Genomic DNA, 13,700 nt, shown 5'->3' on the forward strand with positions numbered 1-13,700 from the left:
CTGGTACATGTAAAATATTTCCTATTAAGGACACATGAAAATATGGGCCTCCCCAGTGGCACAGCAGTTGAGCGCTGGGTTGTGAAGCTGCCTGCAGCCTCTGCAGTGCCAGTTGGATCCCCAGCCACCGGGTGAGGGTCCCACATGGCACCCAGTGCTTGTATAAATAAATAAATAAATAAATAAATCTTTAAAAAACAAACAAACTTAAAATGACAATTAAGTTTTTAGAGGGTTTAGAGTTTTGAGTTCCAGAATTACTCAGATAAACCATCCATCCGTTTTTTTTATGTAATTGTCAAAGTGCTAATTGCATGTATTTTGGGTGTCCCTTTATTGGGGAAAATGCTTTTAACACCTATAAACCACAAGTGAGTGTCATATTAAAGAAAGCTTTTTGTTCCTGCAACTTGTTCAAGATCAATTTGCATCAGTAAGCAAAAATTGATAGCACACTGGTTCTGACCCAAAGTGCTGACTGATTCCACAGGCTGGTTAATAGTTCAAAAAGCCTATCGAAGAAAACGTTTAGGATGAGCTGGACTTCAGAATCCAGTAGGAAAGTAGGTGGGAGTCCTTTAATCACAATTCAAAAGTGACTCGAGATTTTTAGGGTGTTTTTATCTCCTGGAAAACAAGATCAAATCTTGTTTGAACTCAGTTTCATAGCATACCACTGCTTCAAAGTCAACCTCTGGTACATCACAAAACTAAAAGCTGGTGTGTCAAGATAGAACTGTTGTGTAAACTATGTAAACAGGAAAACCCAATCTCTCTAAAGTTTCCTACCTGAGCACCTTTTCTTGTTGTTCAGCAAGCATGTTGGTAAATCATCAGAAAACATCAAGATGTTGCCTGCAATGATAAAGATGTTGCCTCTTTGACACAGAAACTCAGTGAAAGATAACAAAGATGGGAGTGTTGTAGCCAACCAGAATGGAGCCAGCTCTGGGTTATCTGTAACAAAAGAGGGAAAGAATGAAAAGGAAAAAAAACTGGGCAAAAATATGTTAAAGACCATGACTTGCTTTCATTGGGGATGAAAATGAGATGTGAGGGCATACTGAGCCAGGTCAGTAAACCAATTTCATCTTTTCTTTAAACTTGAAGTCAATCCATTTGCACATTTGAAAATTTTAAGTAGAAAGTTACCTTGTCCCTGAAAAAATGTGAATGATATTTCTTTTCTTTTTTGTTTCACGAATATGGCATCAATACAGGCATTGGCCCCCTATGTGCTGGAGCAGTTTTCAGTTCACAGCAAATCTTGGAGGACTTTCAAGAGAGTCAGCGCTGATAGACACTGCTGGAATCCCTAGTTCCATTCTCTGATCGTAAACTAAGCGGGATTGAACTCGGAGAGAAACAGAGAACTATCCTGATAGCTAATGGACTGGGAGACTTTGCAGCAGTGAGAACATGGTGAATAGGAGATTTGCATCAATTCAGTATTATTCTCCTTGCATGTGAAAACCTAAAGACGCTGTTCAGCAATGGAGGAAAAGAAGTTCAGGTGGTGTCTTTCTGAAAGAGGATTGAGGCATTTTACTGAAAAGGTTTTGCAAAAGTCTTTTTTCTAGGTCCAAACTAATTTTCCACGTATCAGCTCTCGGTTATATCTTTGAGGCAGGCTAATAGAGCAGTGGAGAGGCTGGGTTTGGAATCAGACACAGCTGTATCTTCCTCGCATAAAAGTCTGTGACCCTGGGGCAGGTTATTTAATAGATCAAAGTTTCTGTTTCCTACTGAAGAGGTGGTTGTGATAATAAGCGTGATTAGTCAAAGTGCTCAGCAGGTGTTTGCCGTGATGGTGCCGAGGAAGGAAAGGATACTGAGCGTTACATGTGCACATTTACTCACTGGCTCTCTTAGGAGCTATTGTTAATCTCAAGCCTACTAAGGTCGTCTTTTCCTCTCTGCAAAGGATTGTTTTCTACTTAGTAGCTTTCCTACTATGAAATGTATTTATCTGGGTTCTTTCCATTCATGCCTAGAACTTCCAGAGTTTTCTTTTCATAAACATTCTTAGGCTTCCTCCACGACAAGGGTGACAGCAATTCTTAACGGCTTCTTAGTTTGCTTCATAGTCATTCCCTAAGTTGCTTCCTAAACAAACATTTCTTGTAATTGCAAAACATCTACCTAGAAAGTTGAGGGAAAAGGGTAGAGGCACCAGTTTCTTTTTCAATGTTAATCAAAGACTGAAAGTGATGCTTTCTGACTAAACTGTTGAAGAAATGAGATGTTGCCGGTTGATGAAATCTGTGTTTGGAGTCATGGTTAGCATTAAGTGCCTGCATCCAATATTCTTTTTTATTATCTTTACTAAATTTTTCAATTTAGTTTTCCAAATGATGAAAATGAATCCTTCCAGATAACTATAGCTTTGAACATAGTGTGATATACTTTCAGATCCCATGTCTCAGTTTACTTGTGAATGTGAAACCCAGTAATGAACTATCATCTTAGTGACCAAAACAGAGAAAACCATCTGAGCAATAGTGAACCAAAATTGGTGGGAACAAAAATGGAAAAAAAAAAGTTCTATCTACAAGAAAGTTGACAGTGAAAAACACTTTCTTTTTTGCCTAATAAAAAATACAGGAAAGATAAATACAGGGGGAATGGTCTACCCTAACGCTTCGAAATAAATGCAGGTCTGGAAAAAACTGCTTACTGCAAACCCTCCTCCCACTAATACGATGAGTTTTTAAAAGTCATTTCAGAGAGTGGGAAGCTTTGTTCCCTCTTCCCTGGCTGCACCGCTCCTGCATCCCGGTGTAATCAGGCCGACTGGGAGATGACACGCAAGGGCTGCCACTACATAGCACCAGCACAGGATGCTAAGAGGAACAAGGTTCAGTGCATTGCACACCGGGGTCCTTAGATTAATTTGCCTGCTTTTATTTTGAACTGCTTGACTTTGTACAGAAGATAACAAAGAAAACAGATCTGATAGCCTAATCAGCAGGAATAGCAACAACTTGCTGAATCCCTGTTACATGCCAGGTTCCTGCTAAATACCTTCAGACTCATGTCTATCTCTTGCATAGGCATTATTTTATGTACTTTCAAAATTAGAAATCTGAGTGTTTTGTCTACCACCCTGAAAGATTTCTCTGAAATGATCTATAACTCTAATGGCACCGAAACTTTTCTATGTTGTATTTTAATTATCTGTTTTAATTACTGTTTCCTTTCCTGATGAGAGATGATGTATTTTAAAAAATCTTTGCATAATCTTGAGATCTAGTTCCTGTTTCTCAATGAAAATTTTTAAAAATGAATAAATTAGTGAATGCTATTATAGAGTTATTTAGAAAAAAATTTTACCCCTAATTTTTTTATTTATTTCTTGGTATGGATGTATAACTTTGAGTAGACCATTGAACACTTCTAAATTTTAGATAATGCTTCTATAAAATGAGAATAATACTACCATTTAAAAAGGCACATTTTATAGCAAGGCATAGAGAAATAAATGTGCAGAGTAAGCAACAATCAAAACTATTACTATAGAAGTGCTCTGTCCTATCAGGAATGGGAATTCAACTAGAAAAATAATAGAATCAATATGAATGTTTCTACTAGAATTAAGAAATCATGACCTAAACATTTTTGACTTAAAAGAAATTATTTTGTGTTCATTTACCATCATCTTGAGATAAGACTACAGGCTGGCTTTTGAGTACAGCTCCTCATTGGAGTTTGATGCCGTTATCATGTATACTCATAAAGCTTTATCCAGGGATGTCCAGTTTCTATTACTCTTAAAGGACTAATAAACTTTTCAAATTGGTGAAGAGTGCCTTTAGATGTTTATGATATTTTCTTTTCAATCAACAATTGTCTGACTCCTAGTTTGATTGCAATATTTCAATTCAAAATAAAGTTGGATGGGGCCTCCCTGGTGGCACAAGGGGTTAAGACGCCCCAGCTGTGGAGCTATCTGCAGCCACTGCAGCACAAGTTCAATCCCCGGCTGGGGAGCTACCCACATGGTGCAGCAGACCTCTCCTGTCTCACCCGCTGCTCCCCTCAGCAGTGTATTTCAGTAAATTTGCCTGTTCTGCTCCCCACTCTGTCTCTGGTGAATCCTCTCACTCTGCATACCTCTGGCCTGTACTTTAGTGCTTGCATGCATAAATAAATAAATCTTTAAAAAAAAAAGTTGGATAAATCAACTTTGTTTTTCAAATAATTCAAATATTTCTTCACAGAAATAATGATTTTTATATTATATTGAGGGTTCATCAATCCATTTAGTGCTTAACTATCCTCTGTAATTACAACAAGTATACCGGGCATAAATAAATTTACAGATAAATGCAATTTACTCCACTGGTCAGAGCAGTGTGCCTTGGGTGGTCAGTGTTCCTTAGCCACTTGGTCTATACTTACAGGGGAAACAGAGACCATTGGTTAATCTGAAGGGTTAGTTATGGTAAGATCAGATAAGAGAGTTTCTATTATATAAGGTTGTTATCATTGTCTGTTCTCTCTCTTATCATGCAGCCTAGGTTGGGATATGTTAAATGCCATGGTCAAAAGAAGAGACGACAGCTGAATTTTGACCTCTAATATCAATTAAATAAATAACTGATACTTCTGTACCTGCTGAGCTTCACTTGGAATTGTTGCTGACCTAACTGAGTTGTATTGCTCATACTCATAAGACCAGACTCTGAACCACAAGACTGTTTCCACAAAGGAAGTGTTTCATTAATGGGTACCACCACATCAGGAAGACAGAAGAGTTGGTTCTTAGAAAAGGTTCTTTTCAAGGGCCCAGTGCTAGAAGAATATTTTGGAGAGAAGGAAATCTGGAAACATGCAGGAAAAGGGCAGAGTTTCTTCATTCTCAGGTCGATGGGGCCACAGGCAGTCTATGAATAATTGATCACAAGAAAATTGGTAATAATTCTGGAGTAGTTTTTCCCTTCTGTGTTAAAAAAAAAAAACCCTCAGGTGTCATCAGGTGCTGATGTTATCAGCATCCTCAGAAGGAGCAGAAATATTTTAAGCTTAGGCAACCCATCATTGTGGACCTGAAGAATATAGTACAGCGACTTCTAAGGCAGGGATTGTATTTCCAGTTCAGGTCTGACCACAGTATGACAAGAGAAAATGGGAAGTAAGGCACTTAGACCATAAAGGCAGTGCCAAAAATCTGTTAAGCAGAGCAGAAAGTTTAAAGAATTAAACAAGCAAGATAAATTAGTTGCAGGAATAGACTGCGTCTCTTTAAATTGTCACTCTGGAGTTTTTACTGCCCCCATCTGTTTTTTCCCTTGCCTGTTGCTAATATCAAGATTGCTAGAAAATTCAAAAGATGAGAGATATCTTTTGGTTTCTTTCTTTACTCATTTATTCTGCAACTCCACATAGATGATGTTGGAGATCATCTGTTTCCACAGTTTTCATTCAAAAGCTCCTAAGAATGAAATTTTAATAAAAATTTTTAAATAAAATTTTATTGATTTACCATTAATTTACAATTCTGCATAAGTTTTGGAGTAGAGTTGCACACCTCAATGTGTGTCAACACCACACCACACCCACCACCACCATAGTTCTAGTGCCATTTTGACTATCTAAGTGGCCCCCTCTACCCATTTTCTCTCCCCTCCCCCTTTTATTCTGATATCCACTATATTTTTGTCTAAGAGTTATTGCTTTTGTGTTTTAAAAAGAGTAGCAATATATTTAAAAATTAACAAGAGACCTTGCTAATTATAGGGGTGACAGGTGGAGATATTGTCACCCTCACCCTGTATCCTTTGAGTATCTCTGCAGAAGCCTAAAGATCCATAAAAACCACCAAATACTTTTAACAACCTTGTGCCTGCCATATAGCCAGTGTAAAACTAGGCTCATTAGACTTGACTGAGTAAAGCACAGATAAATAGTAGAAATTTTGGTGTGTTTCTTGGGAATTTGGTATGGCGTCCCACAACACAGTCTAACACTCTCAATTTGTTCAAAGGCTAATTGTCATATGTCAATTGTCATATCATGTAGTATCTCTCTCCTTGGTCCTTCACTCTTTCTTTTCTTTGGCTTTCAGAGTCCTGCCTCCAAACCTATATGTGTGCCACATACATACATCGGTCATTTATTTTCTTACAGCAGAGTCAACTGTTCACTAACATTAAGAGCTGTTTTTTTTTTAACCAATTGTGACCACTCATGCTTCTCACCATGCTTTTGGAAAGACAGCCACCGTTCATTCAACCACATACTAATCTTATCCAATTTCTCAGACCCAAAAGAACACATCGGCGACCTATTAGTCACATATGCTTCCCACCACACTTGTAGCTATAGGGATAGAGAGTGTATATGCCCCTGTTCCTCTGAGCTCTTCTTGACTGGCCAAGCAATTACCTTAACATCAGACAGATCAGTAGGAGGGAAAAAAAACAAAGTTAACTATATATGAAGAATCTACGTGGATATAGATTCTAAAATAGATGGGGCAAAATGAGTGTATATATATTGAGCTAAGGAATAGAATAGGGGCATGAGGCTTCAAGAAAAGATGGAGGGAAATTCACATGACCAGAAGAGGGTGACTTGTATGGCAAGAACCAGATGGTCTAGAATTAGATACATACCCTGCCTTATAGATAGGTTCCCTCCATAGAAAGGTTATTTCTGGTAAAAAAAAAAATCTTAATTTTCAATATTGCCTCCAATTTTCATTCTTCTAGGTAATTAACCATGGCAAAGGAGTAGGGGTGCATTGGTTGAGGGAAAACTATGGAGACCACACTTGAGTGGAAAAATCCTATACTGTAAAAAAACCAAAGTTGTAAAATGATGATACATCATAATTTTTTTTTAAAAAGTTTCTCTTGAATCTGTAGGGCCTTGATTAACCCTAACTCAATCCAAATGACAAAGTGACACATCTTGGGGAGGCCTGTCGGAACATCTTGGGGAAGTCTATCCTTTAGAGCTATCATGAAATCAAAGACAGTTTCAGAGAAGAGAGATTGACATCCTTTGTGCATATTTACATGCTCGTCATTTAATGAAATGGGAGATTTTTGATCAGTCTCACTGGAGTCCCATGAACAACACAAAATTCTTTAAATCACATCATTTTAACTGATGACTCATCTCTTCCTGTAATTGTGCTGTGATTCTAGTTAAATCATACTTGAATACTAAAGTATGACTTTTTTTATTAGTAATACTTTCCCCAATCAGATATCAGAATGGGACTTTGCTTTAAGGGGTATTCTCAGCAGTACTCAACAATGTATTGCCCTCTGTTCTTCTCTTCATGGTTTGCCTAAAACTTCATACCTATGCTGAATTAGGAAGATATTTGAAAAATCAACAAAATTCACAAAAAACTTTAAGAAACTGATTAAGGGAAAGAGAAAATGCAAATTACTATAATCAGGAATGAAAGAGGCAATATCACTACTGATCTTATCATAATAAAAATGATGATAAGGGAATACTATAAATAACTGTACAAAGATAAATTAGCCTATATGATAGACAAATTCCCAGAAATACACAAACTACCAAAAACAACTGTAGAAGAAATTAAAAATTGAGATAATCTTAATAAGTAAGGAAGGAGATGAGACTATACCATTCCTTTTACTTCTGATGGTAACTTTTGAAATTCAAAAGCCAGGGTAAATTTTTCTCTTCAGTGTTTACAATGGGCACTTTTATTCCCTGAGTTAAGACTTCAGAAAACCTGGCTCTTGTGTGGAGTGTGGAATGGGAAGAGCAAAACAGAGAAGTAAAACTCTTGGGCAGTAGTAAGGAGGAGGCAATGATTAATATTTCCAAAACATCACCATGCCGTAGCTGAGCCTTCCTCCACTTCCCTTCTGCATCATCTGGTGGCCCCTGAGGCCTTTATGAAGGACCTTCTGCCCAACAGGATCTGAGATTTTACTTAAGGTAGGATTTTGTCTTTGTGGGAGACATTGTAAGATGACCAGAGCAGGCAAAATCTAGATTTGCATAGTGAACTGAAAACACTAAAATTCCTTTCAGAAAAATAAGTGCAGGATGTACACAGGTATAAAGTCTAGAGTTCTCTGCCCGCCTTTGCCACCTTAAAAAAGCATTTAGCAGAAGTAAATCTCCTCCTTTGCCTTTCCATAGAAAAGAGAATTTAGCTAAGAAAGCACACAATATAGGCAAAGTAAGGGAATAGGCTGTGCTGTTTGTAGAGAGGAAGAAAGTTGCTTTGGAAAAAGGCATTAGTAGTGCTTTAGAAAGAAGAAAATGATGAGAGACCTCCCCAGTGGAAGGCCTGGCTTCTCCAGTCACTGAGGACAAAATAAGAAAGGACCACCTTCTCCTGTCTGCTCCTCACTCTGGAGGATAGAAACCCACACAGTAGCCATAGCTTGAGGGCCTTACTCCCCTCAACTTCTATTATTGGGGTGAGAGAACTGGCCCAGATCCACAGTATCTCAAAACACAGAATTCAGATCAAGATAATAGATACAACCACTAGGGTGTCTCATGGTCCATGGTGCCCATGACGACAATTCATCTACATATTGTCACCACTGGGTTAATGTGTCGGGATTTAAAATTTTGAGAGTCTAGTTAAAGAAAAAGACTTTACCCCCATATATTTCTAAGAGTTTCAGAAAAATCATAGAGTACCTAGATTTAGAGCCTTGCTTTTAGAGTTTGAATGCTCTTCAAAGCCTTTTAGGATCAAAGGTCTGGGATCAGAGAATATGGTCCTAGCATAAATATTGTCTTATTTTCCCATCAGCCAAGTGCAAGTTTTGCCTGGTTCAGATCTTGGTTCACTCTTTCAGATCCTGATAAGTTATTTCACAGCCTTTAATCCCAAGATCAATGGCCACTCTCTCCTCCTACAGGTGAAAATAGCTACTACTCCTGATGGTCCTCGTGACACACATTTTTGCGTAACTATGAGTGTACAATAATTGCAGACGCTACTAGTTCTCCCCCACATTCCTTCTGCCCTTCTTCCTTTGACTAGTGGGGTTTCTTCCTTAACAGCTCCTCCTGTTCCGAATACATTTCCCTTTCTCCTTTGCAGTAATTGTGACAATAGAGAGTAATTTCTGATCACTAGGACATGAATAGAAGTGATATATACAACTTTTAGATCATGTCCTTAAAAAAAGGAAACGATTTTTTCCTCACTTTCTCCTTGTGTTTGATACACAAGGGCTGGAATGAGAGAAAGGCACTGTTATGCTAGCCTCTAACACACAGAAAAACAGAACATTCTAAGAAATGGGGCAGCCTGGGATCCTAATGGAGTGAACTCATGAAACTGCTTGCTGTCATGGCTCATCTAGTACGAGTGAGCAATCAATATGCATCTATTGTTATTATCGTTGTTCCATATGTGTCTTGGGCTCCTTGTTTGAGCAGCAGAGTCTATCTAATACAGGCAGCAACCATGAAAAAAAATTCTGTACTAAATTCCAAAGTCTTCTGAAATTAATGATAAAGGACAATCATAAAGGTTAACAGTGGGAGAGCAAAAGTAGGCACTATCCCTGTTTTCTTGAAAAGAATCCTGAAGTAATAGCTGCATCTTAAAAACCCAGCCCAGGGATTTATAGTCTGTTTCTTCAGTGTTAGGACCACTCACAGTTTCTCTGTGGAAATTTCATGAACAAAGGTACACCCAGGATCACTTTTAATGTTGTTTTTGCCTATTTAGCTTGGGAAATTACAAATGACTAAAGCTTTTCTTGGAGATTCAAGTCACACAAAGGTGCTGTGTTCTTAGGAGGCAAGGGAAATATTTGTAGTAGAATTGAAATTCATAACAATTTTCCCAATTGTCTGAGTATGAACACTGGTGTGAGTGTCAGCACTTTAGTCCCTTAGAAAGTGTTCTGTGGGGCCTCCCTGGTGGCGCAGGCAGTTGAGCGCAGCGCTGTGAAGCTGTCTGCAGTCTCCGCAGCATGGGTTCAATTCTGGGCAGGCCAGGGAGAAACCCACATGGCGTGGCAGACCTCTCCTGTCTCACCCGCTGCTCCCCTCAGCAGTGTCTTCGGTCCATCTGCCTGTTCTGTTCCTAGCTCTGTCTCTGGTGAATTCTCTCACCCTCCAGTGTATCTGGCCTGTACCCTGGTTCTTGTATAAATAAAATAAATATTTAAAAAAAAAATGTTCTGTGGGAGAATAGGAACTCACTCTAAGACAAAGGATTACACAAGAAGATAGAGCAGAGCCAGATAATCTAGATTTTTCTCAAAAGTTCCCATATCTGACACTAGAGTTGTGAGCAGGAGCCTGTCATGAATTACCTGCTGGAAGGGCCCAAAAGGAAAGCTTTGAGCTGTTGACAGACCCACCACCAGCACCAGCTGCCTGTGGAAATGCCATGATCTGCAGCCATTGCCAGTAGGTTTACCTCCTTCCCCAAGGAGCTGCATGCCCGTTAGATGTCTCTATCAAAATGTCCTGACACTGAGATACTCAATATCTGGCAGAAATATCTTTAGCAAAAAGAAATAAGCTGACACATGTAGAGACTAAAACCTTATGAAGGCAAACAGCTATGGCATTTCAAAATCTGCTCAGAAAGAACACAAACAACAGCAAGATATAGGGCTAAAAACGTGGGGGAGGGGGAGGAAAGGGAAATGAACAAGAGCCACAACAAGGAAAATATTATGCTCTTGGAAATGAAACTTATGAAGCTGGGACTCCCCCTCAGTATGCTAGGGTCTGACTCAGCACATGTTGATAAATGCTAAGCACAATTCACTCAGGCCTAGAGCAAGATGAAGTTTCTCTATAGTCATCTTACCTCACGTGACACCATTGGTGTTTTTATCTTTCTTTTCTTTTAGATCTTGGGAATTCCCAAGAGCTAAGCTGGCCTGGATTTGTTTTTCCCCACCAAAGGACAAGTGTCCAAAATTATTTTCATCTGATTATTTTCATCTGAAAATTTATCCATTTTCATGGATAATTTCTGTAATTTAAGGAAGGTAAGTAAAGTGGGGAAGGGAGCAGTTAATACAGATTTTATAGAATGTATTTGGAACTTGTTGAGTATTTTTCCAACATGAGATTTTGTCCAGGATATCACCATAGCAACAATACCGCCTATAGTTATTGTTGTTATTGTTGTTCCATTGTTATTACTCTGCAGTATTCAATCACAGGTGAGTAACTTTTAAATCTTCTCATTTAGGATAAATTACTAAATGGTTAAGGACTATTTTATCAACTGCATCTGAAAACTGAGTCACAGAAATACTTTTTGCTCTTAAAACAGTTTTTCTCCCAAGGGTGCTGCAGGAGATGGTGCACTCGTATTTACCCACGAAATTTATACTTTCTGTAAAAATGGAAATGAGCTTTTGGTTCATAAGAGATAAATCCAGTGGAGATCAATATTAAGTTTACCCCGAATTTGCCTAGAAAATATTCATTCTTACTGGTTGAGAAACTAGAGAAAACATGGAGGTTCCCAGGTGAACTCTGACCAAGTAAACAAACAACAAACATCAACCAAGAGTGGAACCCTCTCCCACCTCTATCACTGCAGAATTTCAAATATAGCTAAAAGCTCAGTTTTCTTAATCTGTGGGGCTCTACCAGTTCTATGGAAAGGGCACATAATGTATTGCAGTGTAAAATAAAAGAAAACCTTTTTTCTGTGCTTTGTCTACTTGACAAATGGTCTGAACAATCACAACAAAAAGAAGGAGCAACATGACCACTGGTACTGGAGTCTTCCTAGGTCACTGTTCTACTTATCTATGAGGCAGAAAAAAAAATGCCTCTCCTCTTATGACTCACCACATCATAGGAACTCATGAGCGACAGCAAGATGACATATAAAGAGGAAAGACAGTGCTGAAAGGAGTTGATGAGAAACAAAAAGGAGAAGATGTCGCCCAGTCAAGTTGTCTTGTCAAAGAACTTGCTTCGCCCACAGTCCGATGCTTAGATTCTGACTTCACAGAGGGCACACAGCTGCCCCAGTGTCTTTCCTCATGCATTTTTCTTATTTCTCTACTTCTGCAGTGGATAGTAACAACAAGGCACAGTGTAAATGCCTCTCAGTGGAGACCAGGTGGGCAAGTGGTTCTTCCTCAGCTTTCCTAAGTTCCCAAAGGACCAGCAAGACCTGGGTGAAGAAGGTAGAGAAGGTATCATCTTCCACCATAATCTCTAGAAGGACTAGTGAGGCTTCTTATTTCTTTAAACTCCCCGCATTTTATCTAGGTTTCTCTCAAGTCCTTTGGCATCTCTCCTACCCCACCCAAAGAGAGTAAATACACCAGTGGAAATCCCCTGAGCAAACTAGCACATGCTGTACCAAAATATTGTGTCTTGGCTTTGTTCTTCTTACATCTTCACAACTAAAGGAAAGAGATACAATCAAAATGATAGTCCACTTAAATGATAAACAAGAGAATTTAAAGAGACATGACCCAATTATTCCCCGATGGAGCGAAGCCTGGGCGATGTATGACATCTGTGTTGATAGATGAATTTGTGGTTTCTCCTTGAACATTAGTTTATGGAAATCTGTAGTTATAGCTTTCTTGAAAGTCCATTTAAATCAATAGACAAAACATGCCAATTTTGTGAATCAGAATTAGGATTTTCTAACTAAGCTTTCAAAGCAAGGTTAGAAATAAGAACACAAATGATTATCACAAAATAGTCACCCTTGGATATGCTAGGTGAAGGAGCTAAAATTTGCCCCCAATCAGTTGGCTTCTGGCTCTGAAATATCCCTCCCTTTTGTTTGGCTCCCAGAACGTGGCATTATAAGAGGGCACCCAACTCTGTGACCGGATTTGCCTTCCCACTGAAGGGGGCCTCCAGAGACTCGTACACCTCCTCTTTTCTCATTCTGTAAGCTTGGCACAGTGACTATTAGCAGGAGACAAGCAAACCCATACAACTTTGAAAGATTGTGTTTTACACAATAGGAAATGTTCATCGCTGTGAATATAGCCAATTGTACAGCAGACCCAGAGAACCGATTCTACCCAATAATAGTGAATCAAATAGAAGTTCATAACTCACTGCCCACTCAGTATCCCATCACATAGCAATTGCAGTCTTGTGGCTTTTTTCCCAAAGAGAGCCACCATGAATCAGAGAGTGGTGTTTTATGGCCTGAATCTAGGTTATACATCTCACTCAAAGCCATACACAACAGGATGTCCTTCAGGGAACATCGTCTGACTGCTGTCAACTGTGCCTTCCAACACCGATAATGGCTTAACGAAAAAATCCAACTATTGCCAAGAAGTCAGTTGTGCTTGACAAACACCATGACTTTAACCATAAGGCCATATTGAGGACAATTTTGATTGACAGATACATCGAGGGAAAATCCGAAGTCTCTCTGCCACTGTCTCAGGCTTGTGCTGCTACCTGTGTGGTTTATGTGTGGCCTGTGTTCCTGAATTGTGCACAGATTTCCAAGGTAAATCATATTTAAGCACACTAAGTAAATACTTTATCCATTAAACATGATGTCAGCAGACTTTTTCTAAAAATCATCAGATCATAAAGATTTTACACTTAGTGCATCATACAGTTTCTGTCACAGTCACTCAAATCTGATGGTCAAGCACACAAGCAACTGTGCTTCAATAAAGCTTTATTAACAAAAACAGGTGGCCGGCCACATTTAACCCCTTAACCACAGGGGCTGGAATGCCTACCATGCCTACTATATT

The sequence above is a fragment of the Talpa europaea genome (genome assembly GCF_964194135.1).
Source record: "Talpa europaea genome assembly, chromosome: 5".
Classification (NCBI taxonomy): domain Eukaryota; kingdom Metazoa; phylum Chordata; class Mammalia; order Eulipotyphla; family Talpidae; genus Talpa; species Talpa europaea.